The sequence below is a fragment of the Myotis brandtii genome, unplaced genomic scaffold (assembly GCF_000412655.1).
Source record: "Myotis brandtii unplaced genomic scaffold, ASM41265v1 scaffold50, whole genome shotgun sequence".
Taxonomy (NCBI): Eukaryota; Metazoa; Chordata; class Mammalia; order Chiroptera; family Vespertilionidae; genus Myotis; species Myotis brandtii.
In genome coordinates, this window is record NW_005369061.1 from 948679 (window position 1) to 958950 (window position 10272).

Genomic DNA, 10272 nt, shown 5'->3' on the forward strand with positions numbered 1-10272 from the left:
TCCCCAGCCTCGGTCCAGCCTGGCCGCATTCCGCTGGCAGCCCTCATGCCACGCCGGCGTCGGATGCATCTATGTCACCCTGAAATCCGAGAAAGAAGAGCTGATCTGCTCTCCTGCCCGCTTCCCATTCCCAAACCCCCCGCCCGCTACTAACCCCGCCATTGAGAAGTTTGCCCCGACGTGTAGACTATCCCGTTCTTGCATACCTGAGCTCAACCCCTCCGTGGGGTTTGGAGGTAAACTGGTCAGTGTCATCGGTATGTAACTGAGTTGTAAGATTCTAATCGTTAATAGTAATTTTTGGAATGGTAATAAGAGAAATACAGATCTAAACCACCCTGTATGCTGATGGTAGGAAATAGACAAATTCTTGAAAAGTTTTTGTGGATTTTTTTAGTAGGTTGAGAGATGATAAGTTTTGAAACAAGAGCAGTAAACAGAGTCCTAACAGTCCTGTTCAGGGAAGAGGTAGAGCTTCTTATTTATTTATTTATTTATTTATTTATTTATTTAGTGTGTGTGTGTGTGTGTGTGTGTGTGTGTGTGTATGGTGAAACTTTTTTTTTTTTCAGGGAAAAACCCCTTTCAAGGACTACAGAGGGCAATTTTATTCAAGAACTGAAAGATGCGCCTAAAATGCAGTCATAAAAAAATTGTTTCTTCAACCAATAAAACAACTGATATAGATTTGTTGTGTGAGACTTATGAGTAAAAATGTACTCCAAAACAGTTATTAGGAGAGACAATAAACTGGCTTTGATCAGAAAAACAAGCCTATCTGCTTCAATGGGATATACATATAATTTGTTCCAAAGATTCTCTCTCTTAGTAAGGGTCCTTCTTCTGAGTCCGTTAGTCATTCCTCTTTTCACCTACATTGACAGACACTCATATAGCAACTGCCCTTCTGCATTAAAACACACACACACACACACACACACACGCCCTAGTTGTTCCTCCTTTGGGGGTAAAGAAACATTACAATCTTCACATCTCTTCCCCTTCACAGCCAAGCTTCTTAGAAAAGTTACCTATTTTCTCACCTCCACCAGAACTGATCTTACAAAGGTCAAGAGTAACCTCCTAGTTACTATGTCTAACGGAGTCATTTTAATCCTTTCCTTCTTGACATCTGCAGTGTTTGGCATAGTTATACTCCTTCCATCTTGAAACTGTGTTCCTCTCTGGCTTTTTCAACACCACTCAAAACCAGTTTTCTTTCTACCTTCCCGTCCCCAGGATTCCTCTTCCTCCACCCACCTCTTAAATGATGCCCCGCCAATCCTTATCCTTCTGAAAGTGTTACAGCAAGAATGTTAGCTTCTAGCCCTAGCCAGTTTGGCTCAGTGGGTAGAGAGTCGGCCCTCGGACTGAAGGGTTCTGGGTTCAATTCTGGTTAAGGGCATGTACCTTGTACCTCCGTTGCAGACTCTATGGGGTGCGTGCGGGAGGCAACCAATGGGTGTTTCTCTCTGTCTCTCCCCATCTCTTCCACACTCTCTAAAATTCAATGGAAAAATATCCTCGGGTGAGGATTAACAAAAACAAAATGTTCACTTCTAGTTATTTCAAACATTTGGGAATGGAAAGAGATTCAGGTTTTCCCATAGTATTCATTCTTAATTTTTTAAAAATATATTTTATTGATTTTTTTACAGAGAGGAAGGGAGAGAGATAGAGAGTTAGAAACATCCATGAGAGAGAAACATCGATCAGCTGCCTCCTGCACATCTCCTACTGGGGATGTGCCTGCAACCCAGGTACATGCCCTTGACCGGAATCGAACCCGGGACCTTTCAGTCCGCAGGCCGAGGCTCTATCCACTGAGCCAAACTGGTTTCGGCATTCTTAATTTTTTATGGAAAGTTTCAAGCATACACAAAAGGAGTAAGGTAAAATAATAAACCTCCATGTATCCATCGCCCAGCTTTACTATTACCAACACTTTATCATCCTTGCTTCACCTATTCTCTTATTATGTGTTTCCCTCCGGATGTGTTTTTAAATAAATCTCTAGTAAACTGTTATAACATTTCACATGTAAATGTATTATCTCTAACAAATGTATATATCATACATATAATATATATCTCTTCATATGTATTATCTCTAACAAAGACTTTTGTTGTAATATAGCCAAAATATTATCATACCTTTACAATAATTTTTTTGTAATCCTCACCTGAGGATATTTTCCCATTGATTTTTAGAGAGAGGGAAAGACAGAGAGAAACATTAATGTGAGAGAAACACATCGATTGGTTGCCTCCTGCATGAGCTCTGACCAGGGCCCAGTCTGGAGAGGAGCCTGCAACTGAGGTATGTGCCCTTGACCAGAATCAAACCTGGGACCCTTCAGTCCACAGGCCAACGCTCTATCCACTGAGCCAAACCGACCGGGGCCAAACTGTCTTTTTTTAAAAAAAATATATATATATATGTTTTTATTGATTTCAGAGAGAGGAGGGAAAAGAGACAGACAAAAACATCAATGATTAGAGAGAACCATTGATCCTGCATGCCCCCCACTGGGTACGAGCTGGAAACGGGGCACCTGCCCTGCCCTGGAATCAAACCGTTACTTCCTTGTCAGGCCTTCTCATGTCTCAATTAGGTAACCCTTGAGCCTGTGCATTAGGATAAAAAAGCTGTGGGGCAAAGAATGTGTACCAACTATGTCTTTTTGTTGTTGTTGTGTTTTTTTTAATGTATTTTTATTGATTTCAGAGAGGAAGGGAGAGGGAGAGAGAGATAGAAACATCAATGATGAGAGAGAATCATTGATCGACTGCCTCCTGCACGCCCCACACTGGAGATTGAGCCTGGAACCCAGGCATATGCCCTGACTGGGAATCGAACTGTGACCTCCTGGTTCATAGGTCGACACTCAACCACTGAGCCACTCCGGCTGGGCTGTACCAACTATGTTTTGTCCTTGACAGAAAAGTTACTCAAGCAGAGATAAAAATTAAGGATAAGCTCTTTCTCTACATTGTCTTATTTAATCCTCACAACAAACCTGTGAGGTAGGTACTATTATTATTACCTGCATTTTATAGGTAAGGAGACCAGAGTTCAAAGAGGTTATGTCACTTGCCCACAATCATCATCGAGTAAGTAAATGGTGAACTAGAATTTTAAACCAGTTGTGAATGAATCCAAAGCACACTCTCTCCACCATATTGTAATCCTGGCACGACCAACCAAGGAAGGACAAGCTTGATACCATATACATATTTCTAGTGTATGAGAGAGAGATACATGACCACATGTAATGTCATTGTATTTGTTGTTGCACATGTATCTGTGTGATAGTTTGTCAAAGTGTGCGTGGGTGCTCTGACTGATATGGTATCTATCCAATGAGACTATCTTTTCAGTATTGTCACCCAGTAAAAGATTAAGTCATGTTCAACTCCATGTAACAAATACTGGTTGAATCTCTACCGTGTGTTAGGCTTACGTAAAATATAGAAGAGGGCAAAAGAAACTAACGTTTATACAGTAACCTTATGCCAAGAACTTTATGAAGTGCTTTACATTCATTATCCTCTTGATCTTCCCAACAACCCTGAAAGAAGGATGGTGATGACGGTTCTCATTACACAGGAGGAAAGCTCATAATGTTAAGTAACTGTGCAAATCACATAGCTAGTAAATAGAGAGCTATTGGAGTACAGGTTTCATCAGTACTTTAAGCCCCTGTTTTTATCATTACCTCCCAGTCCCCTTCCTCAAGTGGCCCCCATACTGGGGACTCAAAATCCTATTAGAGAGATAAAATCTGCATGCACAAAACATTTAAATAACAATGTAGAACAACCTATAAAGAAATGATTCATTGAACCTGTGATTTTACTTTAATTTTACTTTTCTGGGCCTTGGTTTCCTGTCTAACTACAATAGACTAAAATGATCTCTTGAGTCCCTTTAGTTCAAATATCTATAATTACAGGAATGATGCAAATAAGATGGAAAGATAACTTGAATTCCAAAGTGTGTGTGTGTGTGTGTGTGTGTGTGTGCATGCATAGTTAGAAACAGAAAGAAAAAACTTTTCTTTGGGTATTCTACCTGACTTTTACTAAAACCTTCATTAGTCATGGTGATATCTTCATCCAGAATTAGCTAGTGTATACTTTTTTTTTCAATAACATTGTGATTACGTATGAAAATCTCTATTTCCTCGTATAAGGCAAAACCCAATAAAGCTGTGTGTGAGAGAAGGTAGTGAAAAGAATGCATCTTAGAATTTCCAGTTTAGAAACCAGGGGTGAGACACTCTATGGAGTGGATAACCATCTAGTAAATAAATAAATACATTACTGGAAACACATTCAGTGCATTCTGGGCTGTTATCCGTGCACCCATAGACTTCATCTTTAGATCCCAGGACCAACTAACTAAGGTAGGTTATAGTCTAGCTGTCAAACCTCACTCTGACATGTCCACAGAGGCTGCCTGATATATAAGCATGGCTTCACAGGCTGGAAAATAAAACTCATTATGTACAGAGTTGTTTCTTGAGCTCTGCATTCCCATATAATTGGATCCATTTTTTAAAATGCCCTGCATGTGGAGGCAGCATATTCTTCCATTTTAACCCACAGGAATAGATCAATGTTGGGCCAAGGTACCCTAAGGGTTGTAGAATACAATTCAGTTCAAGAAAGTCCTGACCTGAAAACCCTTCCGTCTCAGGTATCTATCAGATAAGCACCTGCAGTAAGCCATGAATAAGTTAAAGCAGCTATACCACAGTCTAAAAGACATTCAACCCTGAAGATGTCAAGCCGTGGATGTGAAGGTAGGAGAGCAGTAGTTAAAAACATTGACTGTGAAGTCCCATCTCCATCACTTACTAGTGTCAGTGACTAAATTACTTTGTGTCAGTTTCATAACCAGACTGAGGGTTTCTTCCCTTATCTGTAAAATGGGGTAAACATTACCTTCTTCAAGATGATTGTGTGAGGGTTAAATAAGATAACATGCAAAGTGCCTCTAGCCCATGGAAACTGTTTTAAAGTGTTCACCCTTATTTTGTATGTGTAAGAAGGTAAATATTCATCCCATTGCTCTGACACTAGCCTCTGGCAAGCACCCCATGACCCAAGTGCATCATGATTGTCTGGGACTTCTGTGAATGTGGGAAGGGCTGGGCAGCATGTTTGTGGCCTGAGAGGTCTTTGGAATGTATCTTCGGGACCAATTGGTGATTTTGTCATGCCCTTCTCTTTGGCTGACATCTGCCAGTATTAACAAAATAAAACAAAACAAAAAACTACACAAACTCCTACTAGAGTTGTGCCACGTAGGATATGAAACAGAAACAACTGACAAGCAAAGCATAAAATAAGTTAATATTTTATTGGCCTGGGATTGTCTTTGGGTCTCCTCTTTACTAGGTAGTAATACTATACTAGTAAGAAGTCTTTTGGTTAAAAATGGCCATTCAAATCAACTTAAAGAAAAGAAAGAAAAGTTATTAGACCCTGTAACTGAAAAGTCCAGTGCCTTAGGAGTTAAAATAAATTTGTTAGGAGCCCTGGCTGGTTTGGCTCAGTGGATAGAACATTGGCCTGCGAACAAAAGAAATTTGTTAGGTGCTTGAATCTTTCTGTCTCGCCACACACCACACCCAGCTCCCAGTTGCTTAGATATTTTTCTCTGTAGGTTAGATTTTATTATACAGTTGTCTGTTGTTTGTATTGAGAGGTGCAACTAGGGGGCTAGGTGCTTCCCACTGCTGCCATCTAGTTTAATATACCCCAACACTAATTGGTGCCACTGATACTGTCTACACACAGGAAATGAATCAAGGAGATTTTTGGTATTGCTTTTAACCAGATACTTCCTTTACTGAGATGTTGTATTATGACCACAAGTGACAGGAGCACTTGTTCCAAAGTTCAGGTTTATGTGACCACTTAAGCTTGCCTACCATGTGACCTTTCCTATATATGCAGCTTTCTGAGCAGGGGACAGAGGTCTTTTCTAGTTATCAAATGGCACCATATAAATGGTCAACGTGAAACGCATCCTTTATTTCTCCTCTTCACATGGTCTCAACACAGAAATGTTACAATATTGTAAATATAGAAATTTAAGGCATTTGGGACTTTGTGGGGATGAGCAGATCAGAATTTGGGGCTATGGACTACCGGCATAATTCCCATGAGAGGTCTAAGCAGGCTTCACATAGAACATGCTGAGAACTTTCATCTTAGTATCTTATTTCACTCACGCAGCAGAGGGAGGCTAGACTGGGGTTGGGAGGACAATATGGAGTGAGGAGAATGGCCACAGATGCCCAGATTTACACATTGCCTTTAACAACCCCAAAGGCAAAGAAAAGTTTCTCACTCTCACATAACAATATGTAAAATCCAAAGGAACAGCTCTGAGTGACTCAGCGTGGGTCTGTGTCGTATGCCCTTCGGTGGGCTAGTCGCCTCATCAAGGGGAGAGACATTTTGATTGTTCTGACTTGGACTATGTGTTCACTCTGTGGCAAGAAGCTTAGAGTAACAGCTCACAAGAACTACATAGAATGGTAGAGAGGAATTCCCCAAAGGAATTTAGGGTACGTTTTGCCAGAAGAAGAGGGAGAAATTCTGGACAGACAAAAACAACAGATGTTCACTACAAGTAGAATAGAATTGCTGGTGAGGCCAAATAATATGGTTTTGTGGGGATGCTAGCTAGCGTAGGATATATTAGCACTTGCTGTGGTCAGTTAAAAAAAAAAGCAACAATCAACTGGCTACAATAGAACTCTCATATCTGTGACCTCTTTTGATTTTCACCGTAACTCTGAGAAATGGGCAGCGTGCTCTCCTTACACAAATATACTGTTGAGATTCAAGCAACATAGAGAGGCACAGCAGAAAACACATGGTTCATATGACAGGGCCAGGTGTAAATCTGGTATGTACATCAGTTTGGGAAGCAGGTACCTTCCAGACATTCTTAGAACCTTTAACAACTCTGAAACATTTCTGGCATGTGCCCATGAGCAAGGCACATAGTGCCAAGGTGACGGCCACTTCCTGGGAACTCTAGTATGTGTGTGCATCTTTTCCTAGAGTTCTCTATCATACTAACTTTTGTAGCTGCTATTCTTCCATGCGTTCTAGGCTAACACTTTTGTTTTTAATCCTCACTTGAGGATATGTTCTACTGATTTTAGAGAGTGGGGAGGGAGAGAGAGAAAGAGAGGAAGAGACATCGATGTGTGAGAGAAACACTGATGGCCACCTCCAGCACGCATGTGCCCCCACTAGAGATTGAACTGGCAACCTTTTGTTGCACAGGTGGATGCTCCAACCAACTGAGCCATGCCAACCAGGGCAGGCTAACAACAATTTTTTTTTCTTTTTCAATCCTTACCTGAGGGTATTTTTTCCATTGCTTTTTAGAGAGAGTAGAAGGGAGGGAGGGAGGCGGGGGGAGGGAGAAGGAGAGTGAGAGAGACACATCATGGTGGCCTCCCACACACCACACACCCCAGCTGGGAGCTGGGAGTGAACCTGCAACCCAGGTATGTGCCCTTGACTGGAGACCCTTTGGTGTGAGGGCCAACGCTCTACCACTGAGCCACACCAGCCAAGGCCAGGCTAACAACTTGTATTTACTCGTCCTTATTTCCATCTCCCATTTCTAACCCAATTTATGTCATGTGGACAATTCAAATAAATGTCTATGGGATAATTAAGCAGATAGATAGCAAAAATTTATTGAATGTCAAATATGTGCATTACGCCAGGCTCTGTGGATAGAAAAATATGATACCATTCCTATTCTTGAGATCACAGCTTAGTGGGAAAGGGCAACAAATAAACAATTCTAAGTCACTTAGGATTGCAGTGACAGATAACCAGACCCCTTTCATCTTCCAAAACTGAAACTCTGTACCTGTTGGACAACAATTCCCCATCCCCCATTCCGTCCCTCCCCCTCATTCCTGGTAACCACTATTCTACTTCCATCGCTGTAAAATTGACTACTCTAAGTACCTCATACAAGCGGAATCCCACAGTATTTGTCATTTTGTGATTGGCTTATTTCACTTAACATAGAATCTTCAAGGTTGATCCATGTTGTAGCATGTACCACAATTTCATTCCTTTAAAATAATTTAACATTTAATATGCTTTTATTAATTTCAGTGAGAGGCAAGGAAAGGGAGAGAGGGAAGGAAACATTAATGAGGGGAGAGAATCATTAATCAAATGCCTCCTGCATGCCCCCACTGGGGATTAAGCCAACAACTGCAACCCAAGCATGTGTCCTGCCCAGGAATCGAACCATGACCTCCTGGTTCATGGGTCAATGCTCAACCACTGAGCCACACAGACAGGGCCAATTTCATTCCTATCACACTTTATTTATCCATTCATCTGTCAATGGACACGGGTTGCTTCCACCTTTTGATTATTGTGAATAATGCTGCTATGAACACAGGTATACAAATATCTGTTTGAGTCCCTGCTTTCCATTTTTGGGGTGTACAGGGGTTGAGCTTTTTAAGAACAAAAGAAAAAGCAACTTTGTTAACTATTTTTTTCTCTCTTTTTGAAAGGCTGTGTTAAATCCCCATACTCCCATGCTACTTCTGCCTTCAATGACTCCCACTCCGTAGAGTCAGCCCTTAGTGCTGAGGACATACTTGAATACAGAGGTTTCCACATCACCAACACTGAACCCAACGGTCTGCTTTGGAGTTGGATAATGTACTGAGAAAGCTAGCTTTCTTCTCAGATCAGACTCTTTGAGTAATAGGAGGAGCTTAGGATTGAGAAAATTTGGTTTCCTGGGAGGGAACATGCCAGCTGTGAGAAGCCCAGTGTTGTAAATTGTCAGATGATGACTGCCTGTGAAACCTGTCAAGATTCCTGACAGCTCAGCTGAGAACCTAATTACCAGTTACAAAAAGAGACAGGAAAAACGTGTTGTCAGAGAGAGCCTGGTCAGAGAGAATGATGTACAGTGTCCTGGCCTTGTCATCCTCCTCCTCCTTGTTTAAAAAGGCAGAGAGCAAAACACATTAGTATAATTGCCATTACACATGTTTATTATCTGGAACAAAGGTACCATGTCAAACCATAGCCCTGTGTCAGCTGAGCCTTTAGTAATCACTTAAATTGAACAGTGGCATTTGACCTGATTGTACAAATACTTCCGGTATTCTTAGTGCCAAGGATGATATCAAACCATACTTAACTTACTTCCTGGAGTTCACACAAACTTCAACCAATCCTCCTTTCCTGGAGTGAAGAGGAGCAATGATCCTGTCTTCTAGTGAAGCCCAGAGAGGAATAATAACGAACCTAAAGTCACACAGTTAATCAACAACCCAGCATCTTATCTTCCAAGGAAAATAAATTAGTATCAATCATGCTCAGCAGCAACGGAGAGGACCAGCAATCTTCACCAAGAATCCCTAAATTGGTGAAAAGCAACATTAGCAAATTCACATGCTAGTTTTTGCAAAGCCTTGATCATCTAGTCTTGCAAAACATTCACACACAGTTCCCACTCACCTTTCTTTCTTCAGTTGCATCGGCAGTTCCTGAGCATGGATGCTAACTTCCTTAATGGGAAAAAGTTTTCAGATTCTTGAAAATCAGGGACCTGGCACTTAGAGCAGCAGGAGTGGGAGGAAAGAGAAAGAGTTAATATTTACTGGACACATGTTCCAGATACCATGTTTTACCTCTGTCTAATGTATTCTATAAACCAGGGGTCCTCAAACTACGGCCCGCGGGCCACATGCAAATACAAATATTGTATTTGTTCCCGTTTTGTTTTTTTACTTCAAAATAAGATATGCGCAGTGTGCATAGTAATTTGTTCATAGTTTTTTTTTAAACTATAGTCTGGCCCTCCAATGGTCTGAGGGACAGTGAACTGGCCCCCTGTTTAAAAAGTTTGAGGACCCCTGCTATAAACCAACTGGCAAAGTAGATACAATTTATATACATCTTCATATGCCAGACCGGGAGCTCAGAGAGGTTAGGTAAATTGCCCAAGATGTCAGAGCAGAGCAAAATTTTTTATTATGTACTAGAGGCCCGGTGCACAAAAATTTGTGCACTCGGGGGGGAGAGGGGGTCCCTCAGCCCATCCTGTGCCCTCTCGCAGTCTGGGACCCCTCAGGAGATAATGACCTGCTGGCTTAGGCTTGCTCCCGGGTGGCAGAGGGCAGGCCCAATCCCTAGGTGCAGCCCCTGGTCAGGCTCAGAGCAGGGCCGATTGGGGAGTTGGGGCGCC